Genomic DNA, 13,997 nt, shown 5'->3' on the forward strand with positions numbered 1-13,997 from the left:
CTGGGTGCCTGGACTCTGGCGAGCCCTCTGATTGGTGGAAAGGGCAGTGAGTAAAAGGGATTCTTTTCAAAGTGAAATCTCCAGCTGATGGCTTAGAGCTCCACATCCCACAGTTTGTTTCTCTCGCTGCTGTCAGGAGTTTTGCCCGAGCCATTTGGAAGGATTAGAAAAAGTGGGGGAAGAGAAAACTCAACTGGGAAGATCGTGTGTACTGTAGGATCTGAGCGATGGCTCCAGGACCCCTCGGAGAGTGATAAACCTTTGACCTTGACAGCCCCCTGTGGTGACCCCTGACCTCTGGCTTTGTGCCACAAACTCAGTGAGACAGGTGCAGACAGGAGAGTGACTACACCCCCAGTGTCCGGGCAAAAATCTCCCTCATCTGACCTCCATGTCCTGCAGGTCTGGACAAAAAAAATCTAAAACCAACAGATGCACAACAGCTCATGTTGCATGCAAATAATAGATTGTGACAAAAATTGTGTACAGTAGAACACAATCATGCTGCATTTACTGAACCAATACTTAAAAAAATCTATATCAATAGATTCATATATGACACAGCTAAAATGAATTAGCTCAAAGAGAAATGGGTGAGACGGATCAGAATCAGGTCTTGGTCGGTACAAAAGCACTAAATGGAAACTGAAGAAGGTTTACGAATGGATTAATTTTCTTCTTTTTGTGTGTAAGAAACCCAAGTGTGAATAGGATCAGAGTGGATGAGTGTGGTGAGTGCGGGCACAGTGACACATCACGCGGCCTCGTTTTCTACTCCGCAGCGGGCACTAGCTCCAAGGTCGCACCAGTCCGCGCCAGCCTTTCTGCAGATCCATTTCCTCTCCCTAGGCACTTCCCTCATGTTGTTGGCCCAGTGATTCAGTGCCTTGCATTAAGAGCAATTCACCTGCCTCCGGCGTCCCAGTGGCACAGGTCCCCTGGGGAAACCAGGTGGAGCATAAAAAAAAGTTCCACATATGGTAAAGTCAAGCTGCTCGGAGGCTGCCGAGTGTCTGCTGTGGGGATAGAGGCTCCTAAAAGGCCCAGCTGGTACTTGGAAAAGGGCTTCTGCATTACTACACCTCTGTGTCTGTATGGGCTCCCCTTTGGAAAGTGCTGGCCGGCGCACATGACCAGCCATTTTAGATTCCTCCCTCTACCCTGCCTCATCCCTCACTCCCTCCCGCCTTCCAACTGGTTCTGTATCCAATTGAACATTTGGTCCTCTACTGCTGGTTAATCAAATTCCTCCATCTGGCCCCCCTATCCCAGTGGAACAGAAAAGGTGCAGCCTGAGCCCGGGTCCAAGTGCATATTGGGAGGGAGGAGGGGGGGATGGAGACAGGGACTGCCTACCTAACTTACACAGCCCAGTCAACTAGATCAGGTAGAGAGCACGAGGCCAGGCCTGATCGTTTTGGGCAAACAGGAACAGCTTGGGACTAAGTATCAGAGCCCTGCTGTTCATATGGAGCTCAGGGACAGCAGTGGGTTCATATGACAGTAGGAGGGTTTTATGAGCTAATACCTCCACATACACTGTAGAATACAGAGTGTGTGGAGCCTAAGTACTACTGGCTACAACAGAAGGGAAGAACTGCCCTGGCACTCTGATGTTATTTAGTCTCCGTGGCAGTAGAGGGCAGTGCTCTTGAAAAAGAACGCCAAGGAACAAAGAAAAAAGGGAGAAAGAGGGGAATAAAGCTGCAAATTTGATTGTTGTCTTCCTACACCGCTTCCTTGAGTTCAAAGTGGCAGTGTGGCAGTAACTAAGCAGTGTCTAAGCCAGTACTCTGATCAAAAAGAGCTATCTTGAGATATCACACAAAGCCAGCAGTGATCTTTTAATCCCCCAGAGAGACTGTGTAGCCTTCACAAAATATCTCCTTAACTACATATTTATTAGAAGAGACCTTTCAAAAAGCAGTCCTGCCGCACAAAGTTAAACAGGTTTTTAAAGAGCAGTCGCTTTTACAAAAAGGCTTCGCTTACAACTGTGACATATCCAGCTGATCACGTCTGTTCCCCGCTCTGATTCAGCAGGAGAACCTGAGGCGAGGTGAAGGCGGGGACATGAAACGAGTCACACATACGGAAACACATGGCATCTCGAGTGCTAGCGCTACCCGTCCATAACGTCTATTGTATGATTTCTATTCATGTCCAACCATCCTTTCCCCTGCCAGGTGGCAAAACATGTGTCAATAATTAAACTGCTTTTACATAACAGGATACAGGAACACAATGCAATTTGCTCCCCATATTTCATTGGGCCTTTATGAAAGCACATGAGAGAGTGTAATTAATCAAACCACTGGAATATGTGAACGGCAATTTCCACTTAATGGCACTTACAGGGATTGGGTCCCTTAAGCACCACGTTCTGTCTACCAAACGAGCGGGATTCATTTTCATCTTCATAGTTCAGACAATAAAACCCTGGCGTGGATGTTAAACAACACCCATTTGACATTAGGAAATCTAAAAAAAAACATCAGATTGGGTCCATGTGGCCTGGTCCGGTGCTTTCGGTCGCACCATAACTGTGATATGCTTTGCTAAAGTCCAGGATGAATCGATACAGCCATATGTGTATGTCGTTATGCTTGGACTTCAGAAATTAATATTCTTTTTTTTAATGATCTTGCTTTGACCTCAAACCTGAGTGTATATTCTGTATTCACTTAACCACAGGAGGCTCACCACCTCCCAGCCAGGGACAGGAAGAAGATCATTCACTGCTTTTAGTGGCTTTCTGTGAGGAGATGGTCCTAGTCTAAATGGCACCCATGTCCCTAAAAGTGTTTCTCTCTCTCCCCCACATCTCGTTCTCTCTCTCCCTCTGCCTCTCCAAAGACTCCTCTAAGTGCAGCATCTTGTTTCAGTAATTCAGCCAGGGCAGAGACAGTGGAGAGAGGAAAGCCATCGATTTCTCTCTCATTTGGTTCCTCCTAGACTTGCTGTAAGGCCTCTTGGGGAGTTCTGGACTATTGGACAGGACAATGTTATGGGAAAGAGTGTCATTGCGTTTAAGGTCATCGTTACACCAAGGTTTCCTTTTGAGTGTATTTTTATTGGTGTGCGGAACAAAGTAGACAAACAAACAATGCTGCTGCCATTTCCAGGATGGCAGACATCAAGATATGCCCTCCCTTTTCATAACGGCATCGCCACTCTGAATAATAGACAGAGATATCATGCGCTACAGACAATGTGATCCACTGCAGAGATACACTCTGAACATTGCAGCCATGCACCAAGCTTTTAGTAAGGTCCATAGGTAAACCTTGTGACTCTAAAAGGCCCCATTGCTAAATAATTTAGATGAAATGACTTTACTGTACTATTACTATTTCTGCTTCATGTCGTCTTTCCAAAATGAGGACAAAAAGGTGAGTGGAAAGAGAAACAGCTAAATGGCACAGAAAAGAGGGGGTGGAATAATAGTGTACTTTTGAGTTTTACTGCAATATTTTGACATCTGGTAACTTAAGTGGTCTATATGTATATCATTTTCATAACCTGCATTAGAGATAGTAAGTCATGCCACTTGGGGGTGTATAGTGTACCAAAAGTAACCATTTCCAGTGGAAAACAGCAGAGAAATTACATCCCGTCTGTCGCAATAAGACTTTGCATTATTGGGCACTGCCAACAAAGCCTCCCTACATGGCCCTATCAACAAGATTGTGGTCGGTTTAGCTCCCGTCTCCAGTTTGCATTGTCTCTGTATTTGGGCCCTTCCTCATTCCTCATCGTTCTGTTTTTCAACTCCACGCCAGCCTGCTAAATTCTTAATAACAGCCCGTGACTCTCAGGTTGAGCCTCCATTCATTTACATCTGATTGAGATATTCCTGCACAAACCATTTATAAATGCAGTCCAACTACCTGCGGATCTTGGCATGTATTATTTTCAAAATAGAGATCAATCTCGTGTGTCATTAAGAGCGCGGCAGCTGCAATACAAACAAGACAAATCTATCTATTGTTTATTACCTCCTCAGGCTTTTTACCCAGAGGGCAGAATAAGAGAGGGAGGTGCAGAGGTCAGCGTAATTACCATTCCCTCCCTCCTTGGAGTCAGACAGTGCTAAGACATGCATTGGCAAATTCCATGGCAGCATCGTATATCACATTACCATAAAGCCCCAAAGAGCTAACCTTTGTTCAATTCCATTTGATTCTAAGAGAGGAAAACAGTCTCGCTGACAGCCCCATCCAGCCTCAGTGTTTCATGAGTTCAGTTGTTTGTCTTTCAGTCTTGTGACTGCTCTTGCTAAAGATGTGCTATTCCAAAAATAAAGCGTCGGGGGACATGGGGGATCATTGAATCATCCTGGGTAGAATATCGCATCATCTGGAGAGCTTCAGGGTTCAATCTCAAACTCTGTCTGGGAGGGAAAGACAGTTTGTCTTGAAAATAAGACACCATGTTTACCTCCTAGCCACTTTATGTAAGTGGTCTACTTCAATAATACACATTTTATGTTTGCTCACATCCTGATTAACAGTTACACTGATTTGTATTTGTTTACGTGACAATTAATTGTGAGGTCCTGGTTTTACAGAATTCACCTGGAAGCACTCTACATTTTGGCTTCTGTTGACGAACAACAAAGCGCTTGCATTTGCAGCATCAGTACACTCTAATATGCCTATTGACTGAAAATGAGAGCGCCAGTGCTGACAGAATGTGAAATACTGTTACTGAGCAGAGGAGGCTTAGAGGCGATGTCTTCAGTCATGCTTAAAACCAGTGGCTTTCGCTCTCCGTGACAATCTTTAGGCGCCACGGAAAGACAAATTTTGGATGATGAAACGTAAAGATGAGACAGGGCAAATAGTAAGCTGACAAAAAGAAAGAAATGCACAGACGTGAGGAATGCGGACAACGTAGACCAAAGGACTAAAAACACAGGACTGGGCAAAGAGAGCAAAAGAAAGCCAAAGTGGAGCGATAGAAAAAGAAAGAAAGAAAGAAAGAAAGAAAAAGAGATCTGTGAATTCCTCCATCCTCCCGTGAGACCTCCCTTGATGCCAAGCATTCATCATCCAGCCTCTAATATCAGTTATTCTGTGGCTCCTCTGCTTACAGCAGAATTAATTTCTGCTTTAATTACTCTCATCGGCGGAATGCTGATGAAGGAGAGGGACGAGGCATTCTGGGACTCGGGCCTCATTCCACCGCTTTAATTTGAATGAATTCCACCCGGAGACGCTGGCAAACAACTGGCAGCCGAGCCCCGGGAGCCACTCTGGGACTGCGCAGAAGAGCTGCAGCCATGGCCCCCACCAACCTAGCTACCTTGTGTGTGTGTGTGTGTGTGTGTGTGTGTGTGTCTGTGTGTGTTTTGCTTGCTTGTGTGTATTGCGCCGAGCACGAGGCTGCGCGTTGAAGTGAAGAGACAGGGAGAAAGAACTCACAAGACAAGCACAGGAGGGGAAAAAACAACAGATCAGATTGATGGATTGAGTGATGTGTGTGTGTACAGTATGTGAGCATGTTTACAGTGTTTGTGTGCGGGCATGCGCGTACCTTAGTGCACAGGGTGTGTGTGTGTGTGCGCATGTTTGTGTTCTTATGAATGAGCTCAGCAACATGGGGGTGAAAAAGTAGAGCTGTAAACGATTTCATACAGCGAGAGTGAGAGCAGATCCATATGGACACGAAACATATGAAATATGAAGAGCATCACTGACTGCAGTCCACTGTGTAACACAAGTGTTGGTTGGAGAGCAAAAAAAATCATTAATAGTTAATTTGATTATTGCAGATATGGCACATCATCCTCTCCAACAAACTGCCAGTCTGTGTATCATACAAGAACTCGCAGTATAAAAAAAGGGAAAGTAGGAAATGACTGCATGAATAGAGAAGGGCTAGATGCACACAGTCCGTGTTTGCATAATGAAAACAACTGCAGAAACAGTATAATATCACAGCGAAGCCGGCAGAGAAGCAGAAAGAGGGGCCATAATTGACTTTTCTCCAAGCCAGCTTGGTAGTTACAGAATGTAGCATATTGGATAAGGATTGTGATTGATTATGTGGGTCTGCCATACCGATTCGTTTGATTAAATGGAACCATGGGTTTCTTTTCCAAGCCCTAATGAAGCAGCAATTTGAAACTGAGAGACTGGAGGAGGCTGAGCCAGGCTGCCTTCAGCCGCACGTTGTCTCTCTGTGTGTGCACAGAAGGCTTCAAAACAGCCGTCATCACAGCGTCCTGCCACTGTACCTCTTTTAGAATGCAACAGAAAGGTGAATATTTTGGAGATCTTTTTTTTGATTAACTCAATTAGGAAAACAAATCAAAAAATATTTACAAAAACTCTGATTCAATGCAAAAAGAAGTGGTGTCAAGCATTAGTGTTCTGCTGCCGGAATAGCCTGAAATAATAGCTCGATTGAAATTCAATGAATAATTATGTGGCATAAATCTCTGCAGGGAAAAACACATATCCCCTCACAGCAGAGTAACATAACTATAATTAATATGTATGCTTGTATTGTATACGAGGAAGTTGCTTACAATCTGGCGTGACTTTTAAAAAAACACTTGAATCCAGCTTTTTAGGCTTCATCCCACACAACACAATTCATCTCCTCCAATTTGATGTTCAGAGCCATCCCTCCTCCAGTTCAGCAGAGGGCAGGGAGGTAGGTGGGTGTGACCTCCACTGACCCTGAAACCTCTGGACAGGTGGGCGGTGGCCTACGTGCACTGTCCGTTTTGGCAGCAACTCTCTTCCACTCCCCGGCAGGGAGCTCAGGCCATGATGAGCAGCTGGGTCGCAAACACTAAGCACATTAATATCTTCTTAATGATAATAATCATTATGGCATAAGCACCTTCCCCAAAGTGGGAAGGCTCGCGGATTGTGCCAGAGTAGCATCGTCGTTAAGGTAAAAAAGGAAAAAAGAAAAGAAAAAAACGGAGATGAAATGACTCTTTTAATGGGCAGCAACTTACAGCCACCAGTATAATGCAGACACTAATGTAATAATGTGATAATGAGATACACCGAAGTCGTTAGGGAGACCAAAAACTCAATGAGAGCGGATGAATAAATAAACTCTGTACTTGAAACTGAGGTTGACACAATTAACACTGCAGATATACATTATATGATATATAACAGATGCTAATATGGACTTGGATGTATTACAGATATGTTTTAATGAGTGCAAACTATCTCTGAGCTCTCCTCATACTTTTCGGCCTTTCTGAAGTCACGGGAGTGCCTCACCACCTTGCATCCCTATGCCTTTGAATCCATGAAGTGCTCCGGCATTTCCCATATACTTGCCTCATTTAATATAACTGTCAGTATTCACCTATCACAGGCCATTATCTGTCTCATCCGCGTTCATTATTGAAGCTAATGATCTGTTGTCCTCTCTGCTCCCCATTGAAGGAGGACTACATTAAAAGTCTCTTACTAACTTAATTAGTAATTATAAATGTTAAAGATTAATCAGAGAGTGAGTGGCTTAAGGTCTGCGTCTCTAGGCGGCGGTGGGACAAATGGAGAGACAAAGAGGCCATGTCGCTTCAGTGTTCACGCTCTGCTGTCGAGCAGGAAACGGGACGAGACATTTAAAAAGAGAGGCAGTGTGAACATTCACCACAACACCGTACTATTTTAAATTCAAACATGTCTCATGTACAGTGAGAGCTTTTGGTAGGGACGGCCTTTTCGAAAAAAAAATATAGATTGTTGTCTCATTTCTATAATCTACAAGCACTACTATAGTGGATTTAATGCTGTTACAGGAAGCAACATTTAATATGGTAACCTATGATGCATGCAGTACTCACATTATCTCTTTCTAACAAGATGGAAATAGATCCCTTAATTAAATCCTGGGTGTACACTAATTCCTTACTAAATCTGCACCACTCTGACAATTCCACATCAGCAGCACCGTGCACTCCAGTAAACATATAAGCACCAATATCAACATTAAACCTTAATAACTAATAAAGCTTTCATCCTGGGAGTTCCTGTGTGATTTCCATTAATGTGTGGGAGGAGGGGGGGGGGAATCGCCCAGGACCATCTCCCTGTTTTCCGGTGCATGTTGACGCTCAAGCCAGGGGGTCGGTACTCTCGGTGCAGGAGGGAAAACAAGGAGGAACTTTAGCTATGCTGAGTTGTGGGATGGAAGAGATGCAAATTGCTCTTCCGCCTGAACTGCAACCACATGTGTAAGAGAAGCTGTTTAAATGTTAAAATTCTTAAGTTGGAGGGGTATGCACTGGGCTCAAAGTGAATTTTACAGTAAACAAGGATGGGTATCCATTTCGCAGCTCTGCCCTCTCTCTTTTAGAGGAGAAATGGTGGTGCTTTGACTGTTGAGCAGGGAGTCCTATCACACAAGACACACAGAGTGGGGTGATGGCGGGGGGCTGGCCGGTGGCCCGCAGCACCTGAAACCTATTAGAGAGCTTTGGAACATTCCACAGGGTTCTTCCACTTTGGCCAGAGGGCATCGTAAAGGTCCTCACAGAGAGGGTCGGTGCGACTCAGACGCCGACAAACACGCAGCAAGGTGAAACACTAAAACGTGCGTGACATCTGAGTATATAAATATATAGAGAGAGATATAGAAATAGAGTGTATATATGATGCCCGTGTTTTTATTGTTGTTTGGAAGAAGAGATCCCTAACTTGCCTGTTGTCTCTGCTGAAATGAAAAAAAAATGGTCTAAAGACAATGATAATATGTTCTGCTCTTAGACTCACAAGGAATTTGTCTTCATAAAGGAACACTATGATTAAAACATTTACCATTGGCAAGCCAAGCGAAACTTTTATCAACTTTTTATCAAATGGTTTGCCATCTGGACTTAAAACAGTAGGGGCCCAATAGTGCGCTGACACTAAAAACAAACATGCATAAACACACACGACCTGCTGCCAAATATCTTGCAGATAGCCTTATCTTCTCCGCTATGTGTGTGTGTGTGTGTTTGTGTGTGGATATGTGTTTTAGTGGTACCAAGGCCCATCTCTTTGGCTGGATCTGTGTCGATGCCTCAGTGTTATGCTCACTGGGTTTAGCTCTATGGGTGTCTGTGGCCTCTCCTCTGGCCGCCCGTGTCCATTTGCTCTGCGGGTATGGCAGGCCTGAGCTGACAGATGGCCGCCCCTCTCCATTCCGCTCCAGAGTAACACAGTAACTGGTTTTTCCTCCGCCGTTGACCTTGCCACAGCCAGCCAGCAATCCAGGCTGGCACTCGGCCTGTCGAACAGGAGGGTAATGAAGTCCAGCGCTGCTCACATGATTATTAAGGCTTTGACGCTGGGGGGCCTTTCAGAACCCTATCGCCCTCCCCTCTCCTCCCATGTCTGCCATTCACACAGCCAAAGTTCGATGAGGATAGTAATTCGTTACACGGTACTTTGTAAAACCACCATTGTGCACAATAAAGAGAGCTACAACTTTTTCCGTGTGGGGGGCAGTCTTTTAAAGTCTGTTTGTATTCTAAAACAAACTGCTCTGCACCTATGAAGCGTACTTAACAACAATTTAGTGAACAACATTGAGACTCTGTCCTATTTAGTAGCATACGATAGCTACTGGTGTCGCAGCGTGCGTGTCATTCCACAAACACACCGAGTAAGAGCCACAACACAAAGTTAGATCAAATCTGTCACACTACTATTGGTGCTGACAACCTCTAAAAGCAATGCCGTTCGGCAGCAGCGCTCCACTTGACTCTCACTGTAATTCTCCCTTACCACAAGGATCTCAAGGCACGCTTGGAACCCTGGTCCCATCAGGGCCACGATGGGATTTGAGAGGTGTAGGTTGCAGCGCTGACCTTTACTAAGGCAGGACTGTCTGTTTGCACTTCTCCCATAAGCCCCCCTCTAGTCAGACTGCTAAGCAACCCCATCAGACCAGGGTGCGCATGCACCTATGGCCTCGGTGACATCGCAGAGACCACTGGGAGGGAGAGTAATGCAGAGGTTAATTCTGATCATCCAGTATTTATGGGCTTCACTTCAGAACAAGGGTTGGCATTAACACTCTAAAGGAGACATCCCTCCTGTATATCAATAAAACATAGCCAGAAGCACAGGAAGAGCCTACCTTTATTCAGCTCGCCCAAGCCTCCAACTAGACGTGCATAGTATTTTATTTTGTATTTTTTAAGTACACCAATGAGTCATTCATTAGATTACGTCTTAAAATTCAAAGATACAGTTTCAGGATCGATACAAATCTGTATTATTTTTGGAATTTATGTTGTGCAATGGCTTGCTCAACAAATGAGCGCAGTTCAACCAATTTGCCCCAGATCACCATGGTGACATCAACCTACCAATTGCAATGCAGCAAGGGGCAGCAAGTGTTCACTCCGAGTTTGTACAAACAGGCTGTATGAACTGAGAGCATCAGATATTTTCTCACATGTTGGCCTAGTCTGTGAAGTGTGGGGAAATGTCAGGAAAATCAATAGATAAGGACCACATCAGCCTGAGCTTGTCTGGCCTAGCAACAGAGCATCCCCATGGTGATGTCAATTACCTCTGCTTTACAACAAAAACACCAGGAAGAGCAAAACAGTCTCTGCAATGCTGTAAAACTTTTAATGCAGTCTCCTGGTTACATTGAAGAATTTGTAAGAAACTTTGTTTTCCACCCAGACAGGCAGGTAACACAATGGATGTGAGAATCTTATTGATGTTTTTTTTTTTTCCTTTCTTGCAGCTCACTCCGTTTTCTATTCTCCTCATGGACGCCACATTAGTCAGGGAGAGGTATAATGTAACGAGCAGTAAGGTGCGCATAATTGCATATTAGCAGCAACACACTTGGCTGCACGGGAGGTGACTGCGCTAACGAACAGAGAGGCGTTATTAATCACCAATTAATAAAAGCAGGCAGATATCACACTCAGTATATGGCACGCATGGTTTCCTTTGTTTCCACTGGCTGGTCCAAGCCTGTTCTCTTATTTATTTCATAAGATTGATCCTGTTCCTGTGCCGTGTTGTCTATTGAGTTCTGACTCTGATCCAACCCCCTAGGAGTCAAATGAGGAGTGTTTGGCCATGTTTGTTAGCAGATTACATGTGCGTGTGTGCTCCATGAATGATTGAACACCAACAGACACTCCTAATCAAAGAGGATTATAGAAAAAAAATGAAATAAAAGAATCAAAACACCAAATTCTGTTCATGCACAAGGAGAGGGGGAAAAAAAGAAACACTTAATGGAGTATTAAATGTGTTGCCACCAGGGCAGAGACAGCGATGGAGACCATGTAATCAACATACACAGGCCAAGTTGCTCTCGGGGCCCAAGACAAGAGGATATGTGTCAAGGATAATTTGCGGCCTTTAGCTTAAAACAAAACAAGCCTTCCAGCTTCCAATACTGTTACAGTGTGCCTCCTGTCTGTTCCCCCACTGACAGCCAACGCAGTATGCTTTGCCAGGTTGGAGCGCAGTGAATAGGAACACGTTAGAGCTGGATAGTGAAGCAGGGGAAATAGAGAAATAGTGGCCTGAGAGAGGTGGGAAAGGAGAATGAGAGAACAGAAAGGAGGAGGGGGAACTAGAGGAGAGCTAAAGGCCTCTCACTCGCTCCCCTCTCCAGCTCCATAACGGCCCACAGTGCCTGCTTCACACAGAGCGGCCAGCTGTACAGCAAATGTGCCTTTCCCTCTCCGCCCCCGAACCTTTCCACCCCTCCAGTGCCCCCCTCTGCATGGGCCGACCAGGCCACCGGCTCCTCTCTGTGAGAGAAGGCTCCTCCCTGACTTGGCTTGGAGCTCAGTGCTGTCACCGACCCAAAAAAATCCGTAGAGGTGACCCCAAAAACACTTTTCTGGGATGTGGTTTGTTTACAGTTGTCCTTCGGAGCACTGCCACCTTGGCAGTCGCTGCTTGGAGTGGACAGGAGTGAGATGAAAATTGTATTGAAAGCAGATAGAACAGGAAAAGCAAAAACCTTGTTCACCTTTAAAACCCTTTAAGACACAGCTCGTTCTTTAAAACATGTCAGGGCTCTGAAAATCCACACAGGGACATTTGAAACAGTGCGATAAATGGGCCAAACGTGCCCCCCCATGAGGCTCCAAATGTCATAGTTTACACTGGGGTCAAAGTGAAGCAATGGGGTAGCATGATGGCATGCTGATAAAACCAAACAGGCTTTTGTGTCAATGAAAGACCTTCAAAGGTCCTCTTAAAAAAAAATAAAAAAAACATGGACGACTTTGTGAAAGCACTTTGATTTTAAACATTTCTGTCCAATGCAATTAGTACAGCTCAAGATGGCAAATTGAACTGCAGGACAGATTTTTTAATCTCAATGAAAAAATAGAAATAAAAAGGTTTGATAGTGACTGCAGCAGCTGAAAGCTGTATAAATCTGTGTGTCTCTAGAGAAAAATCGGACACCCTCAATTCTGTAAGTGAGCCATGCCAAAAAAACTCTAAACTAAAGAGTGGCCAGCTGTCTTCTGGCCTGCTATTAAATTGCTCCTTGGATGGTGGCGATATCATTTTTTTCTCCATAGGAGTATCACACCAGGTCCCCAAACAGAGCGACCAGCTGTACAGCAAATGTGTACTGATCCATCTGGGCCCTAGCAGGCTGCGGCCTCCATCTTAAAACACGTGGGGCTGTTCACAGGCTTGGCTGGGGCTGTTCCTCCACACACCCCTCTGCACCCATGGCCACCTCCTTCTCTTTCATTTACCTCCATTATCATAGTAAATGTTGAGTAGCTGGGCACCAGAGCTGTGCTTTAAGTCTGAAGCAGGGCCGCCGTCATCTGAGTGTAATGTCCACGCATCAAAATGTGCTGGCAGCCGTAGAGAAGAGGCAGTCGCGAGCACCGCGGACCTCCGAGAGGAGGTGGAGGACGGAGGAGAACTGCACTTGGTTTAGGGAGACTATTGTATTACAAGGCAGCTAATATGGACTTGTTCGGGTGAGACAGGCTCAGGTTTTGTTGTTCCATACACTTAGCACTATGGTTATGTCACGGCACATCACTATATATAGAGTTATCAGTGTGAACCGACACCATGGAGCGGGGCATGGATGAAAACAACACCCCTATGAATCCAGCGTCTGCTCCATTACCTACGCTAATAACGCTGACAGCTGAGCGGAGATGACCCCAGCCCCCTGTTTCCCCTCTCCTGTGCAGATGGCCATTAAAAGGAGAAAGTGTCCCCTTTTCAGTAGAGAAGGTATTTAGAGCTTTTCCTAATGAGTATTTTTTTCTGTGTTTTTGGCCCAAATTGGCTTTGCAGTGATTACAGGCTGGATTGAATTTAACCCCATTCTACATTAAAGAAAGGGACCAATTCTTCAGAAGCTATATAAATCCAAGAGATCGCCGTTATTGTTGTTTCACAACTAACCTTGACGAAAAAGTTTTCATTCTTCAGTCAAATCTATTTTATTTATTCAATTCAGTTCCATTTTAGTTTCTTTGTTTTACAAAATGCAGTCACTCCTTGACAACTTCATCTTTCTACCAAATTTTCATCACGACGAGTTTTGCTTTCTCCATATTTTAGAGATCCCGAAACAAATAAATGTTACAGAAACCCTTTGGAGGAGTCTGATGAAACCTGTGATCATGTTGAATACAAAGCAACGGCATATCAGAGAAGTAAGACATCAGACAATAACCCAATCACCTATCCTCCTGTTATCTTAAGCTGTCTCAATTCCACTATTATGGGGGGGCTGTGTGCTTGTACGGCTGACAGACATAAAATAACCAGTAGGTGGGTTTGTTTTCTACCCTCCCAGTGTGCTCCGTGCCTGCCTTTGCGAGAGAAAGGACTAATGCTGGCATGGTACTGTATTAGGCACCCCCAGTAGAATAGTGGGTGAGCAGATCGCAAAGATGAATACAAAATACACACCTACACACTCTCAGCTCGTCTCTCTCCTTTGCAAATACACGAAGCATCAAAATCACAAATCACATGCTTCTGATTGTTTATGCA

The 13,997-nt window shown here is 44.8% G+C and overlaps 1 protein-coding gene across 7 annotated transcripts in view; it reads right to left on the reverse strand.

Annotated features, from left to right (window-relative positions):
* The window catches only part of znf521 (zinc finger protein 521), an 89,549-nt gene that overhangs the window by 29,824 nt on the left and 45,728 nt on the right, over nucleotides 1-13,997 (reverse strand). The gene's annotated exons all lie outside the window — the stretch shown is intronic.

Source organism: Clinocottus analis, unplaced genomic scaffold (assembly GCF_023055335.1).
Source record: "Clinocottus analis isolate CAN_PGR_092001 unplaced genomic scaffold, fCliAna1.0.p SCAF_11, whole genome shotgun sequence".
Classification (NCBI taxonomy): domain Eukaryota; kingdom Metazoa; phylum Chordata; class Actinopteri; order Perciformes; family Cottidae; genus Clinocottus; species Clinocottus analis.